Source organism: Vicugna pacos, chromosome 2 (assembly GCF_048564905.1).
Source record: "Vicugna pacos chromosome 2, VicPac4, whole genome shotgun sequence".
Classification (NCBI taxonomy): domain Eukaryota; kingdom Metazoa; phylum Chordata; class Mammalia; order Artiodactyla; family Camelidae; genus Vicugna; species Vicugna pacos.
In genome coordinates this window covers 37,054,139-37,071,284 of record NC_132988.1, presented here as the reverse complement: position 1 = coordinate 37,071,284, position 17,146 = coordinate 37,054,139, and the positions used below count along the sequence as shown (strand labels likewise).

Below are 17,146 nucleotides of genomic sequence, written 5' to 3'. Positions count from 1 at the left end.
TCAAGTATAGGCTTTTTATATACATGTTATCTATACATATATTTTATATTCTCTCAAATTATTACAATAAACATCAGTGTAGAAATCATTATCCTCAATTTATAGTTGAAGACAGATATTTAGAGAATTTAGGAAGACTTAAAGATTTTTAATATAAAGGGAAGCAGACATTAAAAGAAATTATTCCAACTGTAACATAGAAAAATTTTCAGGCTACAAAAGTGGATGTGAGGAAGTCAGTTGTGGCTTATAGTATTAGTCTCATGATGTCAATCAAGTCTGGACTAAATGTGGTGAGGATGAAAAGAAGGTGACAACAGAATCAACAGATATTCAGAATATAGAACTAATGGAACTGGGTGATAGATTTGTTGTGGGAGGTTAGAGGAAGGAGCAGGAAGAGCCAGATTTGACAACTAGTTTTTAGCGTGAACAATTGACTGGATGGTGGAGACACTTGCAAAAATGAAAATTCCTGGCAAGAAGATTTGGGAAGTGGTAAGTGGGGCAGGAAACAGAGAAAGGGTGGTAGGGGATAGGAGAGCAGGAACTGATGACATGATATAGGCAAAGTTTTCTAATAGTTTTTAGGATTGGAGACCTGACAGTACATTTTCAACCCAATGCCCTCTCAACTCTTTCCTTTCCCCTTACCCATGGGGCAATCCAAAAGGCACTTGGGCCTTGGGTTTGAAAATGTGGATATTAACTACATTTTCTGGGTAAATACAGAGGTTGATGTTTAGCAACTCACTTGATCTAAATATGGTAGATTCATATGGTAGATCTCACAGACCTTGTGAACCCCTTGGACTTAGTTAGATTTTAGGTAACTTGAGACAAAGGGTATTGTCGTAGAAGAATTACTAGTATAATAGGGATCTCAGCTCAACCTAAACTCGGATTTGAAATTTTGGTGTGTGCTTGATGGAAAGGCACAGCTAAAGTTCAAAGAGGCTATTTGTGTGTAGTATACATAGTAGGAAAGTATCTTTAATGAGGATGGAGTCTGGAGACGGAAATGGTAAGGCATATGAGTGGACAGGAGGCTATCTCTTTTACTAATGGGTCCCATGCAGTTAGACTGAACTGATGGAGACATGGGCTGCAAGAAGAATCTGTTTCCATTGACACAGAAGTACCCATCTTGTGGCTTAAGGGCCAAGGAGATGAAGCAGAATATAGTTTAGGGAAGAACATCATTTTCTCTCAGCACCTTAAATATTTTGCTCCATGTTCTTTTTGCTTACATGGTTTCCAAGAAGTCAGATGTGATTCTTATCTTTGTTCCTCTGTAGATAAGGTGTTTTTTCCCTCCGACTTTTTCAGGATTTTTTTTCTTCTCCTATGGTTTTCCATAATTAGAAAATGACATGCCAGGGTATAGGGTTTTTGTGGGTTCTGGTTTTGGTTTTTGTTTATTTTTTTGCATTTATCCTGCTTAGTAGTCTCTGCTCTCCTGGATCTGTGGCTTGGCATATGACATTAATTTGGGGACATTCCCAGTCGCTACTATTTCAAATATTTCTTCTGTTCCTTTCTTTCTTTTTTTGGTACTCTCATTATGCATATGTTACACCTTTTGTAGTTGTTCCAGGTCCTTGGATTTTCTGTTCTGTTTCGTTCAGTCTTTGTTTTGGTTTTTGAGGATTGCTCGTCTGTTCTTGCACACTGCCTTCTTTAACCACTAAAGTCCTTAACATATTACTCATATGAGTTTTAAATTCCTGGTCTGATAATTCCAACATCCCTGTCATATCTGGCTCTAATGCTTGTTCTATATCTTCAAATTGTGTTTTTGCCTTTTTGTATGCCTTGTAATTTTTCATGATAGCCGAATATGATGTATTGCTAAAAGAAACTTCCATAAATAGGCCTTTACTAATGTGGTGGTAAGGTGTGCAGGGAGGGTAAGAGTTCTCTAGCCCTGTGATTAGACTGCAATCTCTTAGTGAGCCTGTGCCTCTGGACTGTGAAGGAGCATCCTTTTCACCATGTCTAGACATAACACAGCCTAGTTCTAAGATGACAAAGGCTGTTTGGGCTTGAGGGTTTTAATTTGGGAGAACCAGGATAGGAGCCAGCACTCTGAGCAGGGAGCCAGTGTCAAGTACCACTCTCAAGTGGCTCTGCTAGCCAGGACCTCAGCAAGGAATACCAAGAAGAAAAATCTGGGAGGAGTTCTCTCCAACTCTGTGCTATACATTTGGGGGCTATGGAAATGAGTGGATGAGACCTTGCAATTACATGTGGAGGGCCATGAGGTTTGAGACATTGCTGTTATTGTGACTTTGTTTGTAAGTACAGAGTGGTGAGGCTTGGGGTAAATGCAACTATGTGAGGAAAGTACTTCTTAAGCTGCAGTGTGCTTCAGAGTAACTGGTGGGACTTTTAAAAAGAGATCTCTGCCCATGTTCCGTTGCAGGGTTTCTGTTATAGAAAGGTTATGTCAGCATCTTGGCAACTGTGTTATGAAAAAGCTAAATAAGTAATTCTGATCCTTATGCCTGGTTAAAAATTACTGCCTTAAATTTATTAGAATTGAGTCATTTGACACTAGTCAACTAGCTTGCAAAAGAGAAAGAATTTACATATTTGGAGGTATTTCTCTTTTAGATTTCATTGTTTTATATTCTTATCCTCTTCTCCCCAGCTTTCCACATTCCCACTAAAACAGCTTCCTTTCCCTAATATTGGTTTTCTTAACTCCTCACTGAAGGCTTCTCTGAAAGAGAATTATTGGGAAACCCAGCCAGCCTTAGACTCTTAGATTCTCCATACTTGGACTTAGATGAAAAGAAAAATTAAGAATATAAACATCCTTTTTCTTCCTTAGGGAAAAAAAAGCTCACAATTTTGTTTGATCAGTTCAATGTTAAACAATTGTGTGAATATTTTTCTTGAAACATCCTCTCTCTTCCATAGCTCACTCTACTGTTATTTTTGCTTAAAAGTTATCAGTGGAATTTAGACATCAAAGCATCTTCACTTCATTTCTCCACTTTGGCTCCACAGGCACCAGAGTTGTGAGCCACAAATATGATCCCTCGCCATACATAATTTCATTCCTGTCTAAGCTGGAGGAGAATGGTTTTCTTTTTGTAGAATCTACCATATTTAAAATAAGCTAGAGAATACTATGAACAATTATATGGCAACAAATTGGACAACCCAGAAGAAACTGACAAGTTTCCAGAAACATATAGTTCACTAAAAGTGAATCTAGAAGAAATAGATAATTTGAATAGACTGATCACTAGGAGTGAGATAGAATAAGTAATAAAAAAAAGCCTCCCTACAAACAAAAGTCCAGGACCAGATGGCTTCACTGGGGAATTCTACCAAACATACAAAGAAGAACTCATACTGGTCCTTATCAAACTCTTCCAAAAGATTGAAGAGGAGGGAACACTCCCAAACTCATTCTATGAAGCCACCATCAACCTGATACCAAAAAACAGACAAAGACACCATCAAAAAGAAAATTATAGGCCAATATCTACGATAAATATAAGTGCAAAAATTCTCAGCAAAATATTAGCAAACAGAATTCAACACCATATATAAAAGATCATACACTATGATCAAGTTGGATTCATTCCACAGATACAAGGATGGTTCATCATATGCAAATCAATCAATGTGATACGCTATATCAACAAAAGAAAGGACAAAAATCACATGATCATCTCAACAGATGCAGAAAAGGCATTTGATAAAATTCAACACCCATTTATGACAAAAACTCTTACCAAACTGGGTAGGTTCCTTCTATAACATAATAAAAGTTACTTATGACAAACCCACAGCCAACATAATACTCAACGGTGAAAAGGTGAAAGCCTTCCCACTAAAATCTGGAACAAGACGAGGATGCTCACTCTAGCCACTTCTATTCGACATAGTATTGGAAGTTCTAGCCATAGCAACCAGACAAGAAAAAGAAATAAGAGGGATCTAAATTGGAAGAGAAGTAAAATTGTCACTACATGTGGATGACATGACACTATATACAGAAAACCTTAAAGACTCTACACAAAAACTACTAGATCTGATAAACGAATTTAACAAGATAGCAGGATAAAAGATTAACATATAGAACTCTGTTGCATTTCTTTACTCTAACAATGAAATATCAGAAAAGGAAAGTAAAAAAAAAAAATTCCTTTTAAAATCACATCAAAAAATAAAATACCTAGGAATAAACCTGACAAAGAAAGTGAAAAACTTATACATTGAGAACTATAAAACATTGATTAAGAAAATTAATGATTTAAAGAAATGGAAATATATCTCATGCTCCTGGATTGGAAAAATTTATATTGTTAAAATGGCCATACTACCCAAAGCAATCTGTATATTTAATGCAACCCCTATCAAATTACTCAGGACATTTTTCACAGAACTAGGACAAATAATCCTAAAATGTATATAAAATCACAAAAGACCCAGAAATGCCAAAGCAATACTAAAGAAAAAGAACAAATCTAGAGGAATAACCCTCCCAGACTTCAGATAATACTAGAGCTACAGTAATCAAACCAGCATGGTATTGGCACAAAAATAGACATACAGACCAATGGATCAGAACAGAACACACAGAAATAAACCCACACACATACAGTCAATTAATCTTTGACAAAGGAGAGAAGACTATGCAATGGAGAAAAGACAGTCTCTTTGGCAAACAGTGTTGGGGAATTGGACAATTGCATGTAAACCAACGAAGCTAGAACACTCCCTCACACCAAACACAAAAATAAACTTCAAATGGCTTAAAGACTTTAACATAAGATAAGACGCTATAAACCTCTTAGAAGAAAACATAGGCAAAACATTCTCTGACATTAATCTTAACAATGTTCTCCTAGGGTAGTCTACCCAAGAAATAGAAATAAAAGCAAAAATAAATAAATGGGATGTAATCAAACTTATAAGCTATTTCACAGCAAAGGAAACCATAAACAAAATGAATAGACAATCTAATGGAATGGGAGAAAATATTTGCAAAAAATGAGACTGACAAGGGCTTAATTTCTAGAATATACAAACAACTCACACAACTCAGTAACAAACCAAACAAACAAACAATCCAATCCAAAAATGGGCAGAAGACATAAACAAGCATTTCTCCAGTGGAGACATCAATTGGCCAATAGGCACAAGAAAAAAATGCTCAATATTGCTAATTATCAGAGAAATGCAAATCAAAACTACAATGAAGTATCACCTCACACCACTCAGAATGGCCATCATTCACAAGTCCACAAATGATAAATGCTGGAGAGGGTCTGGAGAAAACTCTCCTACACTGTAGGTGGGAATGTAGTTTGATGCAGCCATTATAGAAAACAGTATGGAGATTCCTGAAAAAGCTAAAAATAGACCTACCGTATGATCCCACAATCCCACTCCTGGGCATATATCCAGAGGGAACTCTAAACATATATTTGAAAAGATATATCCAGCCCAGTGCTCATAGTAGCACTATTTACAATAGCCAAGTCATGGAAGCAACCTAAATGTCCATTGACAGAGGACTGGCTAAAGCAGTTGTGGAATATATATACAATGGAATACTACTCAGCCATTAAAAAGTAATGCCATTTGTAGCAACATGGATGGACCTGGAGATTGTGACACTAAGTGAAGCAAGCCAGAAAGGCAAAGAAAAATACCATAGGATATCACTTATATGTGGAATCTGAAAAAAAAAAAAGACACAAATGAACTTATTTCAAAACAAACACACTCACAGACACAGAAAACAAACTTATGGTTACCAAGGGGGAAAGGGAGTGTGGAAGGATAAATTAGGAGTTTGGGATTTTCAGATAATAACTACTATATATAAAATAGATAAACAGCAAGGTCCTATTGTATAGCACAGGGAACAATGTTCAATATCTTGTAATAATCTATAATGAAAGAGAATATTAAAAGGAATATATATATATGTATAAGTGAAACACTATGCTGTACACCACAAATTAACACAACATTGTAAACCAACTATATGTCAATTAAAAAAAAACTAGATCACTGAACTAATTCCTGGTTAATGAATCCTTTTTTTCTCAGTTTTATCCATAATTCTTAACCCAACAGAACTTTAGTCTTCTTGACATAAAACTACAATATAAGTGTATGGCAATTTTTTTTTCAGTGCAAAAATTTCAAATGTCCATTCTATTAACTGAGAAAGTGGAGGTCAAAGTCACATCAGGAATTAAATATATTTTTCCATTTACTCTCCAGGAATTAAAGAAGAAAAAAAATAGATCAAGCTCCAGTTTTAAAGCGCCATAATTCAGCAGAATTTCTGCATTACTTTCTCAGAGGAAGAAGTCTGACTTTCTAAAGAGAGAAATGATGCATTAAGTGCAGGGGGGAAAAAAAGTACAGTCTTCAGTCTTGGGAATGTAATAACCTGTGGTCAGCTGAGTGCCCTGGGGCAGACTGACCCAATCAGCTGCTGGGAAAGTAACATCACTGTTTTGCTGTACAGAGAGACACATTCTAATAAGACGTGGTCCACCATGTGCAGAGCTCTTGGTATCATGAGAAAAGGAACCGCAGTTTCTTCAACTGAGAAACTGGAGAATGTCTTACCTATCCTTTTGTTTTTTTAAGGCTGTCTTCTCTTTTTAAATTAGCTTTGTGATAATATTTTAATTTAAAAGTTGATAATGTAAATTAGAAGTGCTTAATAATTTACTACTTGACATTGATAGATGACATTTCTCTCTTCACTTAAAAATTTTCAAAGAAAATATATCTAAATGAGAATTTAATGTTTATTGACCACAAGACAAAATGGAAACTGAAACTCTTTATCTCATTTTTTTCATTCTTTAATTTATTCACTTGATTTGGATTTACTATTCATAAGGTGAAAAGAAACTTCCGTTTTCCTCAAAACTTCTGTTCTTTACTGAGTGACTTTAGACAATTGATTTGCCCTATCCAAACCTCAGTGTTTTTACTTGGACATTAGGGAAAAAATGTGAGTACCTACGTTGCCTCCACAAATTTATTAATATTTTTACCAGCTAGACAATTGCCATTCTCTTAAACACATGAAAATCATCTTTAGAAAATGTTTTTATTTCCGTTGATTTGTCATTTTAATTTAAGCAAAAACATACAAATCTCCTATCTTTTTCCACCACCCCCACGTCCTGCTGCCCCTCAACCCCTTCATGTGAACATGCTGATTTCAGCGGATATGTAAGTGAATACGGATATATAGATTTGAGTGTTCATTGTCCTAGAACAGTGCTAGTATTCCATAAAGGCCCAAAGTGTCATGCAACTAAATTCCTTACTAACGGAAGATGGTTTTCTGGAAAACAGAAAGACTCAAATTAAGTGGCTATTAAGCACACGCTCCATGGATGACTGGGGTGAAGTCATATCATTTCAACAGCTTTTGTTATATAATTTTTATATAGGTGTGTTTTATAAGAAAGCTACCCTGAAAAATAGGGAAATGATAAGAGCTGTCTGTGGATTTCTTTATTTAATTCTTAAATTGACTTGGGCTTAATGTTTGAGGGTTTCTATCCACACTCCATGGCTACACATCTACACTGCATACACACAGAGGAAAAGAGGAATGCATTTTATAATTTCAGAGACCTGAGGATAGGAATAACTAAGTAGATACTTGCCTGGAGACACTTACTATAATGTTTAAAATGTTCTTTTACAGTTATTTTACAAGAACCCCAAGATTCCTCAGTTTTGGGGAACTCAAAGGAAGGAAAGGGCTGTAGCTGATTTTGAGTCTGATGTATGTGTAAAAATAAGGACACAATTGAGGTTGAAATGCCAGTCTGAGATTTCCCTTGAGGTATTGCTTTAACTTCTGTTTCATCAAAAACATATAAAGAAGTTTCTATGTGTAAAACACTGTGGTTTGGCAATGGATACAGAGGGGAATTAGACATGGTCCTTGCTTTCAAAGGAGATTTTAATCTGGTGAGAGTGACAGACTGGAGGGAGAACACAAAATAGATGTAGGGAGTGAACATGATGTAGGCTCGGAAAATGCTGAAGGTGAGCTGAGAAGAAAAGGCTACAGCCTTGTGTGTTTTGGGGAATGTCTTGAATCCCCATCCTGCAGAGTGACCAAAGTTACACAACCTAGGTTGGAAGGGGCACCTGTAAATCAATCTCACCTGACTCTGGATCTGATGGCACTCATTAGTCCACCCATAATATCTAGTATTTTAATAACACCTATAACCTCAGTAGTTCTTAAACTTTAGAAAAATGTGTATCTTAAGCTCTCTTGTTTCATTTTCGCAGGCTGTAAAAAGAGAATGACAAGGCCTACCCCACAAAGTAGTTGAGAGAATTAAATAAGATAATCATAAAAAGTACCTAGCATTGATCCCAAAGCAAAAACTCAATAAATGACAAGGATTGTGTTCTTCTTTCTGTCTTCCTTTTTCTAGGAGGCTGTGTTCTTTCTTTCATTGTGACTGATGAGGCAGTGACAAGGCTGGGGGATCAAATAAGGGACTGTTCACCAAGGAAGGTGGAGGTGATAAAGGGGGTAGATGAGTTTCATGCTCAGGCATAAAATATGACAGAATAAGGAAATCTAGGAACTTCACAGGCAGTTACCTGTGGGAGAATACTGGAAAAGGACTATGAAGATGCTGCTTTAGCTATAAATGTTGTGAATTTAATATAACAGAAATATTAACAGTATGAATTTCAATAACAGTGACAAACACACACTTACAGAGAACTTCTATGTTCCAGGCATTCTGCTTAACTTAGCTCACATAGATCACCTCATTTAATCCTCACAATACAAAGAACACATTCCATAGTACTTCATCTGAAGTCCTAAAATAAAAAACAAAATCTCTGAAAACTAAAATTTTGAAATCATTGATTTGACAGCAAAATCTGACATGAACTGACATGAGGCTATTTTTAGTTTTTATTTATCCCATTAAAAGTGAATATTTGTGTATTTTACTATAGAAGTCTTAATGTTCGGTCATGGGCTGTTTCCCAGATCCCACTAGGGTTCAGTTCCATATTGCCATTTTAAAAAATGTTTCCAAATTCCAAAATTTGCCTGGCTTCCAAGATTTCAGATAAGGTAAGGTGAGCCTTTAAAAAGAGCTAACATTTACTGAGAACTTGCTATGTGCCAGGCTTGGGTCCAAATATCTACTTATGTTAATTCATACTAGTCCTTAGAGGCAGATGTATTTTTCATTCTTTCTGTCTTATAGTTGGGGCAACTAAAGAACAGAAAGGTCAAGGAACCCAAGGGTACCAGCTGGTAACCCAGGGACACAGAATTTGAACCCAGGCAGTCTGGATCTGGGAAGCTTTTGCTTAACTGCTACACATCCTGCCTCATTTATATTATCACAATTGTTATTCTCATTCTACAGATGAAAATTTTGAAAATTAAAGGTTACATAATTTTATCCAAGATAAAGTGTCTATGTGATCTTGGGCAAGTTACTTAACCTCTTTGTGAATCAGCTTTCCTTTCTGTAAAACAGAGGTAATGATAATACACACCACATAGGATTGTTAAGAGGATTAGGTGAGGTTACAGCACCTAGCGAAGTGCCTGACAAACCATATGCAATAAATACATTTTAGCTCTTATTATTATTACAACTAGGCCATATGCATGCTGTAGGGAGGAGGAGGATATGATGAAAGTCAATCCTTATGCAAAGATTTACTATAAAGAAGTTAAAGGGATAATGTTTTTCACGTATTAAATCAGTGTTTTTCTTTATTTTTTCTTTCCTAGTCCCTAGGTGTTTAATGGTTGCCCCATCTGTTGAATTAATGGCATTTATTGCTTCAGAGAGTAGGTACAAAACAAAGAGGCCTTTCATTCCTCTTTGAGTCTACAAGCTGACATTTTTTAGTCCATTGAGAGACTTTAGTCATGAAGCCATGCTTTGTTAAAGAACAAGACTGTTTTATAAATCCCAAAGCTTCTCTTTACAATTAAAAGTCTGGGCTTCGTTCACTCAATTCCTATAGTATTGTATTCATAAGATGCCACAGCATAAAGAGAACAGTAACTGTATTTCAAGGAAAGTTCCCTTATAACAGGATGGGGAGTTCCTTTTCACTAAGAACAGGATTTGAAAACTAGTGAAAGAGAAGTGGGAGAGCTCAGAATGAGTGATGCGCTCACCTACCTGGGTGCAAATGCCCTGGGGAGAGGGAAGAGGGAATGTTGTAAACTCCTTGGCAAACCCTGCATTCAGCCTTGTGTTCATATTATAAAGTCTCTGGGCAGAAGAGCAACGTCTGAGGCAATGTTTGATGGCTGCCTCAAAGAATTCTGCATATTGTGGAATGGTAAGGAAAATCTACTGGGGGTTCTTCGGCCTCCCACAAAGGTCACAGATTTGAGACAATCAGAAAACAGAAAAGAGCCACTCTTGGGACCTTAAGACGAGGGAACATGATAAGATCCAGAGGCATCAATGGCAGATGACACCATGGAAAAACACCAGACCAGTCATACCCTAGCTGGCACTGTTTTGGTCTACACAGTGAAGAGAGAGGGAAATGGAAATTTTAGAAGATGACATGTGGACCAAGGATCCTTCCCTATACCACCATGTTGGCCTGGACCAACAAGCTAGCTGTAAAGGAAAGAGACTGAGAGAAATCTCCACGGAGGAAGAAACAGTTGTGACTAGCCTCTAATTGACCGATTTCCAACCCTCCCCCCAAATATTTTAGAATCAAAAGAAGCTGAGTTAATTTTACTCGTCCAATTTTATTTTATCTTTTCCTGCTTGCAAAAGGGACTGAACTCCAGAGGATGTATGAGATTAAATAATAAAGGCAGCTACCCTTTTCTTTTTTTAACAACCAAATGTATAATTTAATTCTACTATATTTCAAAGGTACTAAATCTCAGAATTTTCTAAAACCAAACCTCATTCTAAGTTACATCATGATTTGGCCATGAAAGATAAACTGGACAAATTTTAGGAAATAACTATTTTAAGATATTTGATGGTAGGCAACACAGGACAGTAATCCTGGATGAAAGAAAAACAAATGAGTTAGATGAGTCCTTCCTTTGCCCATGCTTTCTGCCTAGAAGTAATTTCCATTGAAGTACAGGAAGGAGGATACAGACAAAACCTGGGGATGTCAAGGAGTTAAAGAGACAGTACTTATCTTCTGGGAAAGCTGAAGCAACTAGAATTTGTGGAACACACGGCCTAAGAGGAAGGAGCTACACAGAGATGCCCCAGATACCATCCCAGGAGTCCCGCTGAATCTACAAATATATCACTGGAAATGAACAATATCAGAGGAAAGAACAATCACCAAGGAGCTGTAAGCCGAATAATTTCTGGAGCCCTTAAAGGTCTGAGAATCACTTAAGTTACATAATTCAAAGTAAAGAGACCTTCATGAATACATGATGTATTTAGTAGAGACTCCAGAAGAGCCTCATCTTAAAAGTGGGGCTAAATAAGCCCTACAGGTAATCTAGATCGATTGATCCTAAAAGATATAACAAAACGCAGCACTCAAAAATGCATAAAACCATGATGCCCAGCATCCAACCAAAATTACTGAGTATGTGAAGAGGCTGAAAAATGTGACCCATAGCTTAGGAAAAGTCAGTCAATAAAGTAGATCCAAAATGAGAAAGAGAGTAAAACTAATCAACAGACATGAACTTTAAAACAGCACAACTTCAACATACATATTGAATACTGATTAAAAAGTATTCAAAATGAAGCACAGAGTAAAACAGATTAAAAAAAGTTAGTTTCCAGTGACCCATGAGACAGTAACAAATGATTCAACATATACACAACTGAAATTCCAGAAGAGAAGGAAAGGAACAGAAAAATATTTGAAGAAATAATGGCCAAAAGTTTTCCAAATCTGATTTAAAGAAACTATAAACCCACAGATCCAAAAGGCAAAATGAAGCCCAAGTAAAATAAGCATAAATAAAACCTCTCCAAGTTTCATTATAATCAAACTGCTGAAAAAGTGTTAAAGCAAGAATCTTAAGAGCATCAAGAGAACAAAGACATGCATCTAGAGAAACAAAGACAAAAATAACAGCAGAGTTCTTGTCATAAATTATGCAATTCCAAAGATAATGGATTTAATTCTCTAAAATGCTGGCAGAAAAAGTGTCAACTTAAAATTCTCTATCTAGTAAGTATCTTTCATAAATTAGGGTAAGTAGAAATTGGTAAGCTTACTGTATAATTTATAGAGAAATTCAAACTAGCATTTCTAAACGATATTTTAAAATAAAGTTGACCCTCCACATCCATGGGTTCCACATCCACAGATTCAACCAACTGTGGATCGAAAATACAAAAAAAAAAAAAAAAATTCCAGAAAGTTTCAAAAAGTAAAACTTGAAATTGCCATGCACCAGCAACTATTTACATATTTACATTCCATTTATAATTATTTACATAATATTAGGTATTATAATTAATCTAGAAATTATTTAAAGTATACAGGAGTACTGCATAGGTTATATGCAAATACTATGCCATTTTATATAAGAGATTTGAGTTATACGTGAATTTTGGTATCTATGGAAGGGGTCCTGGAACCAGTTCCCTGTGGATACCTAGGTATGACAGTAATCTGACCTCCAGATTCAATAATTTATGTCAAAATAAAGTGTGAATAAATCTCATATCAAATGTCAAGCTTTTACATGTGAATGGTTTTCTCCAAAAACATTTAAAAGTCAGTAAAACTCCTCTTAATTTTCACACACACACACACCCACACAGGAGGATTTATATCATCTGATTTCAAGGTTTATAAAACTATTGTAATCAAGGCAATATAATAATGGTTAAGAATAGACACATGGATCAATGGAACAGAAATAACAATTCAGAAATAGATCAACACTTACAATCAACTGATTTTCAACAACGATGTCAAAAAATCAAGGGGGAAACGTATAGTCTTTTCAGTAAACTGTGCCAGAATAACTGGGTATCTGTATGGAAAAAAATGAATCTCAGCTCTTTCATTATGCCATACACAAAAAGTAATTCAAATTAGGTCACATGTGTAAATATAGGAGTTAAAACCGTAAGTCTTTTAGACTTGGACATAATAACCTTGGATGAGGCAAAGATTTCTTAGCTAAGATATAATCATAAGATGTAAATGAAAAATTTGATAAACTGGATTTCATCAAAATCAAAATTTTCACTTGTCAAAAGACAAATGTTTACAAAAAGGCAAGCTGCAAAATGAGAGAAAATATTTGCATATTTTTCTGACAAGGGGTGTATACACACATATACACACAGAATATATAAAGAACTCATAACTCAATAAGAAGACCACCCCAATTAAGAAAAAAACAAAACCAAAAGATTTGGACATTTCATGGCCAAAAAGCTCATGAAAACTACCCATATCATTAATCATCTGGAAAATGCAAATTAAAATCACCATTAAATATCACTATACACCCACTGAAATGGCTTACACTGAAAATACTAACATCTCCAAGTGTTGGCAGGGATGTAGAGAAACTGGAATCCTTGTTTGTGTCAGTCATTTTGGGTAACAGTTTGGCAATTTCTTAACAAGTTAAATATACAATTAACATAGGATCCACTGTGTCTTAATAAACAATAGCAAAACATTGTAGTGGTTTTTAGAACACACACGTAGATATAAATTGCACGAAAACTATGGCACAAAATGGAAGTATATTTTTAAAATTCGTATGTTATATTCGAATTAGTATAGGACTGTTTGAAAGAAGATTTAGAATTTTAAAACTACGGCTCCTAAGGGCCTGGGATAGAGGAAAGTATCCCAGGGCTTTTCCTTTCCAGCTCCAAAAGTAATCTGTTTTCTCGCCTCGCCTCTCTGGAAAAAGCTCTTCCTTTGCTGCTGCTAAGTCTCCTCCCTACACCCCAGGGCACTTCAGCAGCAACTCCAGCTGCGATGGAGTTACCGACATCTTCATCTCCCCCAGCCTGCAGGGCAGGACAGCACCGACTGTTTTCTGACCCCTGTCCTCCCAGGGCACGGGAGTTAGGGGGTACGAAGTTCTCCAGCCTCTTCCTCCTGTTCTCCCAAGGAGAGATTCCCATTTCCCCTCGGCCCTCGGCCCTGGCTGCGTTTCCGTGGACCACAGGTAGAGGGACTGAGGGTTAAGATTAAGAAGCTGCGCACGGAGGAGCGCAGGTGCTGTGAAAATCCTTCCCTCTGCTGGGCCCCACTGGGAGACGAGACTGGGTTTGGAACATGGGAAGCGCACAGTAAATTTTCTGTTCAGGGCACTGGCCTACACGCATGCTAATATATACATATTTATTCTATGAAGGTTCCAGTTTCTCTGCATCCCAGATAGGGCAGGGACGAGTCTGCCTCCAACTGTCCAGCCAGTTGCTCAAGTCAACGGGTAGAGAAGAAGAGGGTTTGAGGGTGAGGGGGGTCTGGCTCCTCCCTGACTCTCACCTGTGCCGAACCAGGCTCTGGTCCAACAGGCCCTGACGAGATCAGACTGGCGCAGGCCGGTTCTGGGGAGCAGACTGCACATGCGCAAGCCGAGAAGCTCCCAGAGGCTGCCGGGAGCCCCTGCGCGCCTCATGGCAGAGAGCCGGGCGGTAGGTCCTCACCTGTGCCTGCTGAGGAACAAGGTCTTGGCGACAGGAAGGCCACTGTTCCTTCCCAATATCAGTACATTTAAGGGTTGCGGGGCAGGAGGCCACCGGGATAGAGCCCTCCTGAAAATACCCGGCGCTGTCTGCTTTTACAGCCCTCTGGCTCCTGGCCCAGGTCACTGCTCTCCGTGTCCTTTTACCGCTTAACGGAGAACGGCTCCCTCCAAACACCACCCGTTCTTGTGCACTCGGAAACCACTGTCTCCGCCACCCTCACCTGCCCAGTGCCTCCCGTGGTCAAGGTAAGTCTGGTATTCTAGCCCTGCCTGCCCCGGAGCGGGGAGGTGGGAAGGTGGATATCAGATTTGTCTTGGGAGCAACGCACTGAGAAGATCGTAATAAAACTGGTGATGGAATCTTCTAGGGAAGGTGGTTAAGGATACAAGGATAGGGGATTGTAAATGCAAAAGACTGAAAAGTTCAAGCTAAAAGAATGAATTGAGATAAATTGTACATAATTTTTAGGAGTAAGTTTAGTAAGTTTTAAAGAAAATGTTAATGGTGTTTAGAATAGAAGGAAAAACTGAATTTATGGCAAAACACAAGTTGGCCATTACTGCTCAACTTTACCAACTATGCATTCTACTTCATTCTCACTTTCAGCGCCCCTAGACAGCCACAGGGACGGGGGTACTGTAACGCTGTCCATATTGCTGTCACTCTGTTGGAGTTCTGTCGTCTTCAAGGCCTTTCCCTTACATCTTTGAAGTCACTCATGAGGTGGGAAAGGGGCGTGGGGTGAGGAAGTCAGATTGGTATGGTTAAATACAAGGAAAATTCATAGAGACCAGGAGGATAAAAAGTACTGGGGCCCAGAGGTCATTTAAAAGAGCAGCAATCAGAGGAGTTTCAGGACTTGAAAGATGACTTGGTTGGGTGAAGGGTGGAGGGTAGTTGAAGGGACAGGCTCACTCTCAGGAACTAGGAGGATCACAGAGGGAACATAAGCCATACCTGGCCAAGCCAATGAGAAGAGTACCTGGGTCATTAGGAGCCTGCAGTCCTGGCTCAGCTCACTGTTACTTACATACCATATTGAGCTAGAGAACAAAGAAAGTGTCACTAAGGCAGAGTGCAATTGAGAAGTAATTGTAAGCTAGGGAAGATAAGGGGATATTTTAACAATGAATTTGGCCAAACTAGGACTTATGTGGACTAACTCTGGCTTGGTCCATAAATAAGTAAGCTGTTTATCAATAAACTATTATTTCCTATTATGCTTTCCATTCTTATCTGTTAGAAATCTTATCAGCAAACAAATGGGGATATGTTCTTATTGCTTTAGTGATGGCTTCATATTTGTGCTTTTCCCCCATCCACTGAGCTTAAAGTACCAGAATTAGATAGAATGGAAATAATTTCAGAAATATACATGAAGTAAGAGTATATGTTGATTTGTGTTTCACAATACAAATATTTGTTATTATTATTTTTCTCTACCACATGTTGATATTTAGAATAAAAAATAATACAGATTTTGTTTTCTCTCTTCTAGAACTCCACATGAATGGCTTACAGTGTTGGAAAAATTCTCTCTATAAACCACAAAATGTCTTAGTTTAGACCAACAAACTAAATGTTGATCAGTGAATTTGTTTCTTGGGTGACCTCTGTGGACAGGAGAGTCTGAGGCAGAATAACAAGGAGGACTTAAGAATGTTGGGATCTGTAAGGTGCTTTGTGAACACACAAGGCTGCTCATCTATAGCAGCATGACAGCGGTTGATATTGGTGAATGGGAAGTTTCACCTTTTCCTCAATCTAAGAAGAAAGATTTGAGTAAAGGTATGTGGAACCTTGGTTAGTAGTAATAGTAGACAGCAAATCTTAGAATGAGATCTTGGAAAATTTCATACCCTGCATTTTGTTTTGAGTAGAAGTCATATAGACTGCAAGAGTTACTATTTATCTGAAGGGCATTTTAATATGGGATAATTTGAATTTGCTGTGGTCAGGGTCTGTGCTAGTGTTCATGGAATCATGGACTCACAGGATTAGAAGGGCCTTCAAGAAGTAAGCTAGGTAAGATAGGGTCTGATATCCAGTAGGATCTGACCTTTCAAAAGTCAAAGTAGCAAAAGTAACAAATTAACACACACGTATGGAGTTTTGCCCCACTCTCCCTTCATTTTTGAAAGACCAAAATGATATTTCAGATTCCAAGGCCTCAATATTTTATATAAATGAAAATATACATACACCAACATCTTACCTGTCTGAAATAGGAAGTGCTGTTAAGTGCCTTTTAGAAAGGATAAAGGTCGATAGATACTTTCCCAATATCTAGTCTATCCCATCCAGGGAGAATCCAGAGCGATGTACTAAATCACGATGAGTAATTGATGGTTTTAAGCCAAACGGTAACTTGAAAGTTTAGAGTTTGACTCATATGGTTGTTGCGTATGTAAATGATGGGTTTTATGAACCTTGATGGTAGG

General features: G+C 37.5%; 2 long non-coding RNA genes across 4 annotated transcripts in view; one reads left to right on the top strand and one right to left on the bottom strand.

Moving 5' to 3' along the window:
• Positions 1 to 8,772: 8,772 nt before the first annotated feature.
• On the bottom strand, positions 8,773 to 14,562 carry LOC140700098 (uncharacterized). The gene is made up of 3 exons (XR_012078308.1): positions 14,503 to 14,562; positions 12,932 to 13,018; positions 8,773 to 8,862 (listed from the first exon to the last, which is right to left on the bottom strand). It is a non-coding gene; the product is annotated as an uncharacterized lncRNA (long non-coding RNA).
• An 84-nt stretch (positions 14,563 to 14,646) lies between these two features.
• Positions 14,647 to 17,146, top strand: part of LOC140700090 (uncharacterized) — a 155,422-nt gene continuing 152,922 nt past the window's right edge. For all 3 annotated transcript variants that reach the window (XR_012078291.1, XR_012078299.1, XR_012078304.1), the window contains exons 1-2: positions 14,647 to 14,950; positions 16,204 to 16,493. This is a non-coding gene — a long non-coding RNA (uncharacterized lncRNA). The remainder of the gene's footprint in view (positions 14,951 to 16,203; positions 16,494 to 17,146) is intronic.